Consider the following 17,315-nt stretch of genomic DNA (forward strand, 5'->3'; position numbering starts at 1 on the left):
GGTTAAAGTCCCCCAAAACTACCAAAGATCCCCTTAGAGCATTCCGTATATTGAGGAATAATTTTCGCAAAAAGGGGACCTGGTTAGAGTTAGGAGCGTATAGGGATACCAGGGTAACCGGTTTGTCATTGAGGAGGCCAGTTATGATAATATATCGGCCATTTTTGTCTGAAAGTTGAGAGTGTAGGGAAAAGGAGACATTTTTGTTAAAAAGGATGGCTACTCCGTTTCTTTTGGATGGGCCATTAGCATAGTACCCCACTGGGAAATGGCTGTCTTTAAAGAGGGGGGGATTAACAGAAGAGAAGTGGGTTTCTTGTAAAGCTACGACATCAGCTTTTTGCTGGTGGAAGAAGGAGAGGGCCAGCCTACGTTTGTTGGGAGAGTTCAGTCCCTTGACATTGAGAGATATAAGGTTCAACATTGAAAGTCTATATTAGACATGAGAAAGAGGGGTCTATGGAGATCTATTGGAGCGTATCTGCTCCGAGTGCTAATAGGCACTGGTAGCCAGGGATATGATTCAAGTCTGGAGCTTGAGGAGGAGGGGAGCATGCGGGAAGTGGATGGGTCGGGTTTAAAACAGGAGAGGAAGAGGTAAACAACGAAAAGAAAAGGTCCGGTATATTGGACCTGCATGACTACTGCAGGGGAAGGGAAAAAAAATTCTGGGGAATGCAGTAGTGCAGAAAAAGGTGAAGGCGGGCTGGATTAACCTGCGCCGCCACTCCAAAACAACTTCTGAGAAAGTAACCTTAGGGCATAGGCATCTATTGAAGGCTTCTCTAATTAGGAAACATATGCACCCTAGGGCATAGGCAGGTAATTAGTATGTGTCAGTAAATAACTGGGCAAAGTGTCGCCCCTTAAGATATAACAACAGTTGAACAACATGTGAGGGAGTAACCCCGTAACTTATAGACCTGGAAAACAAACTTATAATAAGGCACAACATTGCATTTGTAGAAAAGAGCATAATGAGGATATTTTCAACTCCCCACGCTAGGGGGGGAGGAGGTCTACAGCCTCCGTGACTCGGAGGTTTTGGTGCATGGATTCCGAAAAGACCCAGCTCGGCAGTCCAGTGATTCAGGTGTTCGTCCAATCATGGCTGACGTTAGCAGCACGAGACGATGAAGACGGCTTCGAGATGGAAATGTCCCAGTCCATCAATAATTTTACACCTGCATCTAGGGAGGAAATTATGTAGGTCGAGTCTTCATACGAGACTATCAGTTTAACTGGGAATCCCCAGCGGTAGTGGATGTCGTGGGATCTCAAAGCAAGGGTGATAGGGGTGAAAGCACGTCTCTTTGCTATGGTAGCGGCAGAGAAATCTTGGAACAACTGAAGTCCCCCCAGAGTGTCTGAATTTTTGGATTCTCTAGCGGCCCTCATAATGCGTTCCTTAACTGGGAAGAAATGGACTCGAAGGAGGGTGTCTTTAGGGAGGTCGGATGAGACAGTTCGGGGTCTGGGGAGGCGGTGAATGCGGTCAATCAGGAGTTCCGAAGGATCCGCCTTTGGGAGGAGTTTCTTGAATAGGACAGTGGCGTAGGCTTCCAGTTCAGAGTTGGTGACTGAGTCTGGGATGCCTCGAATTTTGATGTTGTTCCGCCTTGATCTGTCCTCCATATCTGCCAATTTAGATTTGAATTGGTCTAGATCTTGTTGTTGGCGATCGTGAGATGAGAGTAGGTCGTTGTGGGAGGTAACCAATTCCTCCATCTTGCGTTCCAAATGATCCGTCCTATCTCCCAGAGATATCAGCTCAGTTTTGACCTCACGGATGGCAGAGGTCAGATCTTTAGAGAGTTCAGACTTGAAGGCGGAAAGTATCTGGCAGAGGGATCTCACGGTTAGGGGGGCATCCGACTCGCAGTCTACTCCCGAAACTGAGAGAGCTGTGGACAGGACACTAGATCCCAAGGGGTCCAGTGTGGCGGAGGGGGAAGGAGCATTTTGTAGCGGGGAGATTTGGAGAGATTTTCGCGAGGGGTAGGCGACTTTCGGGGGAATTGTCTCCTTTTTTTTTGTAGGAGCCATTTCTCGTCAGTAGCAGCGCACTTAGAGTACTCGGAGAGACGTGCTTCAGGGGAGGGTCCAATCGGCTGGTAATAGTGAAACAGGGGTGCTCAGTCACATTGATGGATATTTCGTGTTATTTAGACAAGCATGAGTGGCGACAGACAGGTTAGAGAGCGCTCACATTGTGGAGGTCACTGAGGTCATAAAGCCGGAGGGTGTGATTGCAGGAACAGATCTGAGCTGGGCGGGATGACAATCAGGCCTGTTAATCCAGAGGGGTAAGGGATCTGGTTTTGTCCCGAGGGTGGTGCGGCAAGAGTAGTGGGAGTGCTTCTGGTCTCTGATCTCGTGGTGTTTGTGGTGGTCTGAGTGTTGGGTGCGGGTTATAATAATCGCCGCACGCAGCCGCTAGAGCTATTCCGTCTGCCTTTCTCTGGAGTAGGTGCTGGCTTCAGGAGATAAGAGAACAGGCAGGGTTATAGAGATAAAGTATAGTGGCTGAGTTGACTATACCAGTATTCGCCACAAGAGGGAGCCTTAGTTACAGCCAGCACCAGTCAGGGAGTGAGATGTGTGCTTTGCCAGTCCCAAGATGGCCGCCGCTTATCAGTGAGAGTTAGGCCCACCGGAGGACTCCCGGTCGTCGATCCCCGCCAGCGGGGGAAGAGATCTTGCTAGATCTTGCTAGCAGTGTTGTGTGAGACGGGGGAGGAAGGGCAGGCGCCTGGAGGGGTCGGGAATCGGCCAGGTAAAGTCTAGAGGCCGGGCAGCGCCAACCGCAAGATGGCCGCCGGCTGCCAGCCAGACACTTCTCGGCCCTTACCTCCAGCCGATCGTCCGGTCCCTGGTCTCCTGCGAGGATCAGCGCCCGGTGGGTGAGTCCCCCAGTGCCAGGGAGAGCCTTTCAGGTGGGTGGGAGAGTCAGCAGGGTCGCCGAACCGGGTCCCAGGAAACGCCGGCACAGCTCCAAAATCGAGGCCCCGGCTTCTGGGGCGGAGGTAGGCCGCAATCCGCAGGGGGCAACGCAGGGCCCCCCCGATTCCGCAGCTTCTTCCTCCAGGTGCTGGGTGTAGTGGTGGGGCTTAGGGGACTAGTCCCTTGTCGGTGGGCCTCCAAATCTGGTCAAAAAGTGGGTTTTAATACAGTGCCAGCCAGAGCTCAGCAGAGACCCGACCTTCCTCTATGCTAGCCAGGCCACGCCCCCGGTCCTATTGTTTTTTGTAAGTATTATGCAGTTCATATCTCTGAGAAAGAAAATATCTATAAATTGCATAAATTAAGAATCATACATACTGAGAGACAGGTTTATCTGTAATATAATTCCAATAAAATGTAACCTCTAAGAATCTTACACTGTGAGAACATTTTTTACATGCCACCATATGAATGAGCTTTCATGGTGTACTGTTAACAATTCTGGACTCTGAAACCAATAATCTGTATATACAAATTGGTAGGTCCTAATGGTTTTATTTGTAAATACAATGTAGTACATATCTCTCTGAATGAATATTTCTGTATCTTGTAGAAATTAAGATCTTACACTCTGAGAGAAAGTTTTATATGTGTTATTAGAAGGGAGATTCCATGGTGTTATGGTTAGCACTCTGTACTCTGAATCCAGTAAATTGAGTTCAAATCTCGGTGGCACCAGGTGCATTTTAGTACCTTCAGTTTAAGTCCTTGATTGACAAAAACTTTTCTTTTTTATACATATAATACATTTTATAAATCACTGATTATTGTAAATATGTACTAAAATCTAAAAAAAGGTAGTTATAGAAATGTTTGTAATTATATGAATTTTACTGTGTAATCCAAATAAGCATTGATGTTAATATATGTACAATAACTTCAATAAAATGTGTCTTCTAAGAATCTAACATTTTAGAATTTTTTTTTAGATGTTCCCTAATGAATGTGGTTTCTTGGTGTATTAGTAACCACTCCACTCTGATCTTTGAATACAGTGATCTGTATTTAAATCTTGGTAGGTCCTATTGGTTTTTTGTAAGTACCATTCAGTTCATATCTCTCTGAGAGTACATTCTTATAAAAATATTTAGATGCTCCCTAATGGATGAGGCTTCATGGTGTATTGGTAAACATTTTGGACTCTGAATCCATGATCTATATTTACATCTTGGTAGCTTCTATTGGTTTTGTTGTAAGTATAATACAGTTAATATCTCTGAGAAAGAAAATATCTATAAATTGCATAAATTAAGAATCTTACACACTGAGAGACAGGTTTATCTGTCATTTAATTCCAATAAAATGTATCCACTAAGAATCTTATACTCTGACAAAAAAAATGTACATGCTACCATATGAATGAGGTTTCATTGTGTACTGTTAACAATTCTGGACTCTGAAACCTATAATCTGTATAAAAATTTGGTAGGTCCTAATGGCTTTTTTTGTAAATACAATATTATACTTATCTCTCTGATTATTATTCCTGTAACTTGTAGAAAATAAGATCTCACACTCTAAGAGAAAGTTGTATATTTGGTGTTAGAAGAGAGGTACCATGGTGTAATGGTTAGCACTCTGGACTCTGAATCCAGCGATCCGAGTTCAAATCTCGGTGGGACCTGATGTGTTTTAGTACCTTTAGTTTAAGTTCCTGATTGACAGAAAGTCTTCTTTTTCATACATATAATAATTTTTTTAAATCACTGATTTTTGTAAATATGTACGAAAAGCTAAAAAAGGTAGTTATAGAAATGTATGTAATTATATGAATTTTACTATATAACCCAAATAAGCGTTGATGTAAATATATGTACAATAATTGCAATAAAATGTGTCTTCTAAGAATCTAACATTTTATAAAAAAATGTTTAGCTCTCCCTCGTGAATGAGGTTTCTTGGTGTATTGGTAACCACTCTGATCTTTGAATCCAGTGATCTGTATTTAAATCTTGGTAGGTCCTATTGGTTTTTTGTAAGTACCGTTCAGTTTATATTTCTCTGAGAGTACATTCTAATAAAAACTGTTTAAATGCTTCCTCATGAATGAGGTTTCCTGGTGTATTTGTAACCATTTTGGACTCTGAATCCATGATTTGTATTTACATCTTGGTAGGTCCTATTGTTTTTTTGTAAGTATTATGCAGTTCATATCTCTGAGAAAGAAAATATCTATAAATTGCATACATTAAGAATCATACACACAGAGACAGGTTTATCTGTAATATAATTCCAATAAAATGTAACCTCTAAGAATCTTATACTGTGAGAAAAATTTTTACATGCCACCATATGAATGAGCTTTCATGGTGTACTGTTAACAATTCTGGACTCTGAAACCAATAATCTGTATATACAAATTGGTAGGTCCTAATGGTTTTATTTGTAAATACAATGTAGTACATATCTCTCTGAATGAATATTTCTGTATCTTGTAGAAATTAAGATCTTACACTCCGAGAGAAAGTTTTATATGTGTTATTAGAAGGGAGATTCCATGGTGTTATGGTTAGCACTCTGTACTCTGAATCCAGCAAATTGAGTTCAAATCTCGGTGGGAACAGGTGCATTTTAGTAACTTCAGTTTAAGTCCTTGATTGATAAAAACTTTTTTTTTATACATATAATACATTTTTTAAATCACTGATTATTGTAAATATGTACTAAAATCTAAAAAAAAGGTAGTTATAGAAATGTTTGTAATTATATGAATTTTACTGTGTAATCCAAATAAGCATTGATGTTAATATATGTACAATAACTTCAATAAAATGTGTCTTCTAAGAATCTAACATTTTAGAAAAAAAATGTTTAGATGTTCCCTAATGAATGTGGTTTCTTGGAGTATTGGTAACCACTCCACTCTGATCTTTGAATACAGTGATCTGTATTTAAATCTTGGTAGGTCCTATTGGTTTTTTGTAAGTACCATTCAGTTCATATCTCTCTGAGAGTACATTCTTATAAAAATATTTAGATGCTCCCTAATGGATGAGGTTTCATGGTGTATTGATAAACATTTTGGACTCTGAATCCATGATCTATATTTACATCTTGGTAGGTTCTATTGGTTTTGTTGTAAGTACAATACAGTTAATATCTCTGAGAAAGAAAATATCTATAAATTGCATAAATTAAGAATCTTACACACTGAGAGACAGGTTTATCTGTCATTTAATTCCAATAAAATGTATCCACTAAGAATCTTATACTCTGACAAAAAAAATGTACATGCTACCATATGAATGAGGTTTCATTGTGTACTGTTAACAATTCTGGACTCTGAAACCTATAATCTGTATAAAAATTTGGTAGGTCCTAATGGCTTTTTTTGTAAATACAATGTAATACTTATCTCTATGATTATTATTCCTGTAACTTGTAGAAAATAAGATCTCACACTCTAAGAGAAAGTTGTATATGTGGTGTTAGAAGAGAGGTTCCATGGTGTAATGGTTAGCACTCTGGACTCTGAATCCAGCTATTCGAGTTCGAAACTCGGTGGGACCTGATATGTTTCAGTACCTTCAGTTTAAGTTCCTGATTGACAGAAAGTCTTCTTTTTCATACATATAATAATTTTTTTAAATCACTGAATTTTGTAAATATGTACGAAAAGCTAAAAAAGGTAGTTATAGAAATGTATGTAATTATATGAATTTTACTATATAACCCAAATAAGCGTTGATGTAAATATATGTACAATTACTGCAATAAAATGTGTCTTCTAAGAATCTAACATTTTAGAAAAAAATGTTTAGCTCTCCCTCGTGAATGAGGTTTCTTGGTGTATTGGTAACCACTCTGATCTTTGAATCCAGTGATCTGTATTTAAATCTTGGTAGGTCCTATTGGTTTTTTGTAAGTACCGTTCAGTTTATATTTCTCTGAGAGTACATTCTAATAAAAACTGTTTAAATGCTTCCTCATGAATGAGGTTTCCTGGTGTATTTGTAACCATTTTAGACTGAATCCATGATTTGTATTAACATCTTGGTAGGTCCTATTGTTTTTTTGTAAGTATTATGCAGTTCATATCTCTGAGAAAGAAAATATCTATAAATTGCATAAATTAAGAATCATACATACTGAGAGACAGGTTTATCTGTAATATAATTCCAATAAAATGTAACCTCTAAGAATCTTACACTGTGAGAACATTTTTTACATGCCACCATATGAATGAGCTTTCATGGTGTACTGTTAACAATTCTGGACTCTGAAACCAATAATCTGTATATACAAATTGGTAGGTCCTAATGGTTTTATTTGTAAATACAATGTAGTACATATCTCTCTGAATGAATATTTCTGTATCTTGTAGAAATTAAGATCTTACACTCTGAGAGAAAGTTTTATATGTGTTATTAGAAGGGAGATTCCATGGTGTTATGGTTAGCACTCTGTACTCTGAATCCAGTAAATTGAGTTCAAATCTCGGTGGCACCAGGTGCATTTTAGTACCTTCAGTTTAAGTCCTTGATTGACAAAAACTTTTCTTTTTTATACATATAATACATTTTATAAATCACTGATTATTGTAAATATGTATTAAAATCTAAAAAAAGGTAGTTATAGAAATGTTTGTAATTATATGAATTTTACTGTGTAATCCAAATAAGCATTGATGTTAATATATGTACAATAACTTCAATAAAATGTGTCTTCTAAGAATCTAACATTTTAGAATTTTTTTTAGATGTTCCCTAATGAATGTGGTTTCTTGGTGTATTAGTAACCACTCCACTCTGATCTTTGAATACAGTGATCTGTATTTAAATCTTGGTAGGTCCTATTGGTTTTTTGTAAGTACCATTCAGTTCATATCTCTCTGAGAGTACATTCTTATAAAAATATTTAGATGCTCCCTAATGGATGAGGCTTCATGGTGTATTGGTAAACATTTTGGACTCTGAATCCATGATCTATATTTACATCTTGGTAGCTTCTATTGGTTTTGTTGTAAGTATAATACAGTTAATATCTCTGAGAAAGAAAATATCTATAAATTGCATAAATTAAGAATCTTACACACTGAGAGACAGGTTTATCTGTCATTTAATTCCAATAAAATGTATCCACAAAGAATCTTATACTCTGACCAAAAATGTACATGCTACCATATGAATGAGGTTTCATTGTGTACTGTTAACAATTCTGGACTCTGAAACCTATAATCTGTATAAAAATTTGGTAGGTCCTAATGGCTTTTTTTGTAAATACAATGTAATACTTATCTCTCTGATTATTATTCCTGTAACTTGTAGAAAATAAGATCTCACACTCTAAGAGAAAGTTGTATATTTGGTGTTAGAAGAGAGGTACCATGGTGTAATGGTTAGCACTCTGGACTCTGAATCCAGCGATCCGAGTTCAAATCTCGGTGGGACCTGATGTGTTTTAGTACCTTCAGTTTAAGTTCCTGATTGACAGAAAGTCTTCTTTTTCATACATATAATTTTTTTAAATCACTGATTTTTGTAAATATGTACGAAAAGCTAAAAAAGGTAATTATAGAAATGTATGTAATTATATGAATTTTACTATATAACCCAAATAAGCGTTGATGTAAATATATGTCCAATAATTGCAATAAAATGTGTCTTCTAAGAATCTAACATTTTATAAAAAAATGTTTAGCTCTCCCTCGTAAATGAGGTTTCTTGGTGTATTGGTAACCACTCTGATCTTTGAATCCAGTGATCTGTATTTAAATCTTGGTAGGTCCTATTGGTTTTTTGTAAGTACCATTCAGTTTATATTTCTCTGAGAGTACATTCTAATAAAAACTGTTTAAATGCTTCCTCATGAATGAGGTTTCCTGGTGTATTTGTAACCATTTTGGACTCTGAATCCATGATTTGTATTTACATCTTGGTAGGTCCTATTGTTTTTTTGTAAGTATTATGCAGTTCATATCTCTGAGAAAGAAAATATCTATAAATTGCATAAATTAAGAATCATACACACTGAGAGACAGGTTTATCTGTAATATAATTCCAATAAAATGTAACCTCTAAGAATCTTATACTGTGAGAAAAATTTTTACATGCCACCATATGAATGAGCTTTCATGGTGTACTGTTAACAATTCTGGACTCTGAAACCAATAATCTGTATATACAAATTGGTAGGTCCTAATGGTTTTATTTGTAAATACAATGTAGTACATATCTCTCTGAATGAATATTTCTGTATCTTGTAGAAATTAAGATCTTACACTCCGAGAGAAAGTTTTATATGTGTTATTAGAAGGGAGATTCCATGGTGTTATGGTTAGCACTCTGTACTCTGAATCCAGTAAATTGAGTTCAAATCTCGGTGGGAACAGGTGCATTTTAGTAACTTCAGTTTAAGTCCTTGATTGATAAAAACTTTTTTTTTATACATATAATACATTTTTTAAATCACTGATTATTGTAAATATGTACTAAAATCTAAAAAAAAGGTAGTTATAGAAATGTTTGTAATTATATGAATTTTACTGTGTAATCCAAATAAGCATTGATGTTAATATATGTACAATAACTTCAATAAAATGTGTCTTCTAAGAATCTAACATTTTAGAAAAAAAATGTTTAGATGTTCCCTAATGAATGTGGTTTCTTGGTGTATTGGTAACCACTCCACTCTGATCTTTGAATACAGTGATCTGTATTTAAATCTTGGTAGGTCCTATTGGTTTTTTGTAAGTACCATTCAGTTCATATCTCTCTGAGAGTACATTCTTATAAAAATATTTAGATGCTCCCTAATGGATGAGGTTTCATGGTGTATTGATAAACATTTTGGACTCTGAATCCATGATCTATATTTACATCTTGGTAGGTTCTATTGGTTTTGTTGTAAGTACAATACAGTTAATATCTCTGAGAAAGAAAATATCTATAAATTGCATAAATTAAGAATCTTACACACTGAGAGACAGGTTTATCTTTCATTTAATTCCAATAAAATGTATCCACTAAGAATCTTATACTCTGACAAAAAAATGTACATGCTACCATATGAATGAGGTTTCATTGTGTACTGTTAACAATTCTGGACTCTGAAACCTATAATCTGTATAAAAATTTGGTAGGTCCTAATGGCTTTTTTTGTAAATACAATGTAATACTTATCTCTATGATTATTATTCCTGTAACTTGTAGAAAATAAGATCTCACACTCTAAGAGAAAGATGTATATGTGGTGTTAGAAGAGAGGTTCCATGGTGTAATGGTTAGCACTCTGGACTCTGAATTCAGCGATCCGAGTTCAAATCTCAGTGGGACCTGATGTGTTTTAGTACCTTCAGTTTAAGTTCTTGATTGACAGAAGGTCTTCTTTTTCATACATATAATCATTTTTTTAAATCACTGATTTTTGTAAATATGTACGAAAAGCTAAAAAAGGTAGTTATAGAAATGTATGTAATTATATGAATTTTACTATATAACCCAAATAAGCGTTGATGTAAATATATGTACAATAATTGCAATAAAATGTGTCTTCTAAGAATCTAACATTTTATAAAAAAATGTTTAGCTCTCCCTCGTGAATGAGGTTTCTTGGTGTATTGGTAACCACTCTGATCTTTGAATCCAGTGATCTGTATTTAAATCTTGGTAGGTCCTATTGGTTTTTTGTAAGTACCGTTCAGTTTATATTTCTCTGAGAGTACATTCTAATAAAAACTGTTTAAATGCTTCCTCATGAATGAGGTTTCCTGGTGTATTTGTAACCATTTTGGACTCTGAATCCATGATTTGTATTTACATCTTGGTAGGTCCTATTGTTTTTTTGTAAGTATTATGCAGTTCATATCTCTGAGAAAGAAAATATCTATAAATTGCATAAATTAAGAATCATACACACTGAGAGACAGGTTTATCTGTAATATAATTCCAATAAAATGTAACCTCTAAGAATCTTATACTGTGAGAACATTTTTTACATGCCACCTTATGAATGAGCTTTCATGGTGTACTGTTAACAATTCTGGACTCTGAAACCAATAATCTGTATATACAAATTGGTAGGTCCTAATGGTTTTATTTGTAAATACAATGTAGTACATATCTCTCTGAATGAATATTTCTGTATCTTGTAGAAATTAAGATCTTACACTCTGAGAGAAAGTTTTATATGTGTTATTAGAAGGGAGATTCCATGGTGTTATGGTTAGCACTCTGTACTCTGAATCCAGTAAATTGAGTTCAAATCTCGGTGGCACCAGGTGCATTTTAGTACCTTCAGTTTAAGTCCTTGATTGACAAAAACTTTTCTTTTTTATACATAACAACACAGGACAGAAAAAGATTGTCTCTTTTGTTGGCGCACTTAGAAAAGAAGAAGAGATTTTACATTTACTCTTATTGTGAACATATCATGTTAAAATCTAACTTTTATTAATACTATCTTAAAAATTGTTAGCAATTGAGAAACATAAATGGAAAAAGTGTGTTTTATGGATTTGTGTGAATTTAATGAATAAATTCAATATTATAAACAGAATAAAAGCTGATTCACTGTGCCTGAATTTTCTGCTTCATTTATTTATATCATAGATTTTCAATTGGAGAGCAATGGATGTAGTATAATAACTGTATGTAGGATTGGATAACATGAACTTCTCACATGGATGACAAAAAGGGGGGGGTATCTAAGGTCCTGATACTGTGAATAATGTCAAAACAATAAGTATTTTTAAAGGACACTCTAGAAAAACCCTGCAACCATCATTAATTCCCTTATTTATTACAAATATTGCCACTGGTATTGTGGCTATCTGAGCCAGTTGCTATTAATTATTTCAAGCAGCTACTGGTATTCCCCATATCCAGATTCCCCATGAATACTACAATAATTATTATATCTGGAATAAAGTCTGGACACGTGATAGCTATATTGCTTATCCCCTCATACAGTTGTTACAGTTCATGCTCGTGTCAACAGAAGTTATTGATAATTCCCTAACTCACCATACAGTGTAAATTACTTTACTTTTTAATTGCCACTGCACTCATGTTCATTAACTTGTGAACCCAAAATATATAACCTCCAGAGTTGTAAGCTCCGTGTCTATTAGGAGCCGCAGTGGTAGTCGGTTTACAATATGAACCTATTGGTTTTACTAAAGGGGCATCGCCAGATTGCTATATCAGTTTGAATACGTGTGACTTTACTGTAGCAATTTGCACAGCACCTGATCAGTGAATATAATTGTACTGCAGGTCTGTGTATACCGTTAATTAAAAATCAACACAAGACGTGCCCCATGTGTATGGCCGATGTTTATATTGAAACATATCCATGGATTTGTAATATGGACCTGATTAATTATTACAAGCAGCTACTGGTATTCCCCGTATCCAGATTCCCCATGAATACTACAATAGTTATTATATCTGGAATGAAGTCTGGACACGTGATAGCTATATTGCTTATCCCCTCATACAGTTGTTACAGTTCTTGCTTGTGTAAACAGAAGTAATTGATAATTCCCTAACTCACCATACAGTGTAAATTACTTTACTTTTTAATTGCCACTGCACTCATGTTCATTAACTTGTGAACCCAAAATATATAACCTCCAGAGTTGTAAGCTCCGTGTCTATTAGGAGCCGCAGTGGTAGTAGGTTTACAATATGAACCTATTGGTTTTACTAAAGGGGCATCGCCAGATTGCTATATCAGTTTGAATACGTGTGACTTTACTGTAGCAATTTGCACAGCACCTGATCAGTGAATATAATTGTACTGCAGGTCTGTGTATACTGTTAATTAAAAATCAACACAAGACGTGCCCCATGTGTATGGCCGATGTTTATATTGAAACATATCCATGGATTTGTAATATGGACCTGATTAATTATTACAAGCAGCTACTGGTATTCCCCGTATCCAGATTCCCCATGAATACTACAATAGTTATTATATCTGGAATGAAGTCTGGACACGTGATAGCTATATTGCTTATCCCCTCATACAGTTGTTACAGTTCTTGCTTGTGTAAACAGAAGTAATTGATAATTCCCTAACTCACCATACAGTGTAAATTACTTTACTTTTTAATTGCCACTGCACTCATGTTCATTAACTTGTGAACTCAAAATATATAACCTCCAGAGTTGTAAGCTCCGTGTCTATTAGGAGCCGCAGTGGTAATGGGTTTACGATATGCACCTATTGGTTTTGCTAAATGGGCATCGCCAGATTGCTATATCAGTTTGAATACGTGTGACTTTACTATAGCAATTTGCACAGCCCTGGTCAGTGAATATAATTATACTGCAGGTCTGTGTATACCGTTAATTAAAAATCAACACAAGACATGCCCCATGTGCATGGCCGATGTTTAAATTGAAACATATCCATGGATTTGTAATATGGACCTGTTAATGTTACTAACAGGGCACCCTGAATTGCTATATTGGTCCAATATGTGTGACCTTATAATAATGATTTCCACAGCCCTAATTACACAGCCCTGATCAGTGGGTATAATTGTACTGCAGGTCTGTGTATGCCGGTAATTAGGAATCTATATGTGTGACCTTATGGTAGCAATTTACAAAGCCCTACCCAATGAATGTAATTGTATTACGGGTCTGTATATGCCGCTAATTAAAAATCAGCGCATGACATGTCCCGTGTGTACAGCGAATGTTTCAACTAAATCATATCCATATAATGCCGTGCCCCAATGATGTTAATAGGTTAAATTGGAACCATCTTGCACATGTCTCAATCTTAGTGTATAATTATTAATTGGTGTTGGCAAATGGGATGTACTACTTCGTTAATATTCAATGGGTATAAGGGGAACGATCCGTATCACACAAGTATAACTAAATGTAAATCCTAAGGGTTGCCTATAATCCGCTACCCCTTGTTCACATTAATTATCTAAGGGTAATTAATCCTCATTAACTGGCTATATATCACATCTATATCATGGCTGCACTGCTCTGTATAGTACCTAAACAGTTGCTGCATTTATATACTCCCTACATAACATTAAATCCTACTATTAACATCCATCTCTAATCTCTCATCTATCCTTTTTCTAATTATTCGAGCATTTTTTCACTGCACTGTGATCAGTGTGAGCGGGCTTGTCAGCACCGCTCTGAAACGCCGACGTGCACGTTTCGCAATTGCTTTAACCAGGCAAACCCGATTGGCCGTTCCGGGATGTTTTTAACAAAACGTCCCACCAATCCCTGATCATAATTCGCACCACATGGTCTATTGGCCGTCTTAGATTGCAATGGACCGCATTCCTTGTTTGATTACAATCCAGATGGAACGCAACGTAACTCGTCCTGAGTCACATGGTAGGTCTAGGCCAATCACTGGTCTGTATTGACGTAATTCTTGTAAATCTGTATAAGTACATTGAAGCCTCGTAGAAACTAGATTCTTAGATTTAAATGTAGTTTCTTCTCACTTAGATGTGGCTTCTGGTCTTGTTATTATGAGAGATAATTAAAATGACAAAGAAAAGATGGATTGGGAGGAGACCCCTTCGGTGGTTCCCACCAGCTCACTATATGCATTCAAATGGAATATAATATATATGATGTTAAGAGAACTGTGATATGCTGAATCGTGATTCTTATGTTGTACCAGATCAGAAGTTAAATTTATATAGTATTAAAATATTGTATTTACATATAATAAAAATATGTGGTGAATAAAGTAAAAGAAAATGAATGTGATTATGTATGTGATGTGATAAGGAAAGATGAGTTTCCTGTGAGATGAATAATATTAATAATTTTAATAATTTTAATAGTGAAAATGAGTGTGAAGTTTTGAAAAGTGAAGCTGAAGTGTATATAATAAGGGGAAAATGTATACATTAAAATTATTGGAAATACGTGATAAACTAGGATGCTCTAAAAAGAAGAAAAACGTGAATGACATCATTAGTGTCAAATGTGAAAAAATGTATTAATAAATAAAATTGAGTGAAAAACGTGTGATAGTGACCAAACACATAGAAGCATGCTGCAACTAATTTGTATATGTGTCATATATTATTAATGCCATCCTCGAGTTCTATATATATTATATTATATGGGGGGATGTTTCCTCCTTTGATCATACATTTAAAATGTTGTAACCCTTATAAGTTGGAGGAAAAGTGCCTATGAAAAAACCTCTCCATCCCATCTTTGCTACAACTGATTTGCTGTTAAAATAACTATTCTGATTATATGGTCTATTTTGCTACACATAATAAAGAGTGTCCAATCCAAGTCCTTGATTGATAAAAACTTTTTTTTTATACATATAATACATTTTTTTAAAATCACTGATTATTGTAAATATGTACTAAAATCTAAAAAATGGTAGTTATAGAAATGTTTGTAATTATATGAATTTTACTGTGTAATCCAAATAAGCATTGATGTTAATATATGTACAATAACTTCAATAAAATGTGTCTTCTAAGAATCTAACATTTTAGAAAAAAATGTTTAGATGTTCCCTAATGAATGTGGTTTCTTGGTGTATTGGTAACCACTCCACTTTGATCTTTGAATACAGTGATCTGTATTTAAATCTTGGTAGGTCCTATTGGTTTTTTGTAAGTACCATTCAGTTCATATCTCTCTGAGAGTACATTCTTATAAAAATATTTAGATGCTCCCTAATAGATGAGGTTTCATGGTGTATTGGTAAACATTTTGGACTCTGAATCCATGATCTATATTTACATCTTGGTAGGTTATATTGGTTTTGTTGTAAGTACAATACAGTTAATATCTCTGAGAAAGAAAATATCTATAAATTGCATAAATTAAGACTCTTACACACTGAGAGACAGGTTTATCTGTCATTTAATTCCAATAAAATGTATCCACTAAGAATCTTATACTCTGACCAAAAATGTACATGCTACCATATGAATGAGGTTTCATTGTGTACTGTTAACAATTCTGGACTCTGAAACCTATAATCTGTATCAAAATTTGGTAGGTCCTAATGGCTTTTTTTGTAAATACAATGTAATACTTATCTCTCTGATTATTATTCCTGTAACTTGTAGAAAATAAGATCTCACACTCTAAGAGAAATTTATATATGTGGTGTTAGAAGAGAGGTTCTATGGTGTAATGGTTAGCACTCTGGACTCTGAATCCAGCGATCCGAGTTCAAATCTCGGTGGGACCTGATGTGTTTTAGTACCTTCAGTTTAAGTTCCTGATTGACAGAAAGTCTTCTTTTTCATACATATAATAATTTTTTTAAATCACTGAATTTTGTAAATATGTACGAAAAGCTAAAAAAGGTAGTTATAGAAATGTATGTAATTATATGAATTTTACTATATAACCCAAATAAGCGTTGATGTAAATATATGTACAATTACTGCAATAAAATGTGTCTTCTAAGAATCTAACATTTTAGAAAAAAATGTTTAGCTCTCCCTCGTGAATGAGGTTTCTTGGTGTATTGGTAACCACTCTGATCTTTGAATCCAGTGATCTGTATTTAAATCTTGGTAGGTCCTATTGGTTTTTTGTAAGTACCGTTCAGTTTATATTTCTCTGAGAGTACATTCTAATAAAAACTGTTTAAATGCTTCCTCATGAATGAGGTTTCCTGGTGTATTTGTAACCATTTTAGACTCTGAATCCATGATTTGTATTAACATCTTGGTAGGTCCTATTGTTTTTTTGTAAGTATTATGCAGTTCATATCTCTGAGAAAGAAAATATCTATAAATTGCATAAATTAAGAATCATACATACTGAGAGACAGGTTTATCTGTAATATAATTCCAATAAAATGTAACCTCTAAGAATCTTACACTGTGAGAACATTTTTTACATGCCACCATATGAATGAGCTTTCATGGTGTACTGTTAACAATTCTGGACTCTGAAACCAATAATCTGTATATACAAATTGGTAGGTCCTAATGGTTTTATTTGTAAATACAATGTAGTACATATCTCTCTGAATGAATATTTCTGTATCTTGTAGAAATTAAGATCTTACACACTGAGAGAAAGTTTTATATGTGTTATTAGAAGGGAGATTCCATGGTGTTATGGTTAGCACTCTGTACTCTGAATCCAGTAAATTGAGTTCAAATCTCGGTGGCACCAGGTGCATTTTAGTACCTTCAGTTTATGTCCTTGATTGACAAAAACTTTTCTTTTTTATACATATAATACATTTTATAAATCACTGATTATTGTAAATATGTACTAAAATCTAAAAAAAGGTAGTTATAGAAATGTTTGTAATTATATGAATTTTACTGTGTAATCCAAATAAGCATTGATGTTAATATATGTACAATAACTTCA

The 17,315-nt window shown here is 35.3% G+C and overlaps 5 non-coding genes across 5 annotated transcripts; all 5 read left to right on the top strand.

Annotated features, from left to right (window-relative positions):
• Positions 1-4,555: 4,555 nt before the first annotated feature.
• TRNAQ-CUG (transfer RNA glutamine (anticodon CUG)) lies at positions 4,556-4,627 on the top strand. Its single transcript has one exon. It is a non-coding gene; the product is annotated as a tRNA-Gln (tRNA).
• Positions 4,628-6,441: 1,814 nt separating this feature from the next.
• On the top strand, positions 6,442-6,513 carry TRNAQ-CUG (transfer RNA glutamine (anticodon CUG)). The gene has a single exon. It is a non-coding gene; the product is annotated as a tRNA-Gln (tRNA).
• A 1,810-nt stretch (positions 6,514-8,323) lies between these two features.
• On the top strand, positions 8,324-8,395 carry TRNAQ-CUG (transfer RNA glutamine (anticodon CUG)). The gene has a single exon. It is a non-coding gene; the product is annotated as a tRNA-Gln (tRNA).
• A 1,812-nt stretch (positions 8,396-10,207) lies between these two features.
• TRNAQ-CUG (transfer RNA glutamine (anticodon CUG)) lies at positions 10,208-10,279 on the top strand. The gene has a single exon. It is a non-coding gene; the product is annotated as a tRNA-Gln (tRNA).
• A 5,819-nt stretch (positions 10,280-16,098) lies between these two features.
• Positions 16,099-16,170, top strand: TRNAQ-CUG (transfer RNA glutamine (anticodon CUG)). Its single transcript has one exon. It is a non-coding gene; the product is annotated as a tRNA-Gln (tRNA).
• Positions 16,171-17,315: the final 1,145 nt, after the last annotated feature.

Source organism: Pseudophryne corroboree, chromosome 11 (assembly GCF_028390025.1).
Source record: "Pseudophryne corroboree isolate aPseCor3 chromosome 11, aPseCor3.hap2, whole genome shotgun sequence".
Lineage (NCBI taxonomy): Eukaryota > Metazoa > Chordata > Amphibia > Anura > Myobatrachidae > Pseudophryne > Pseudophryne corroboree.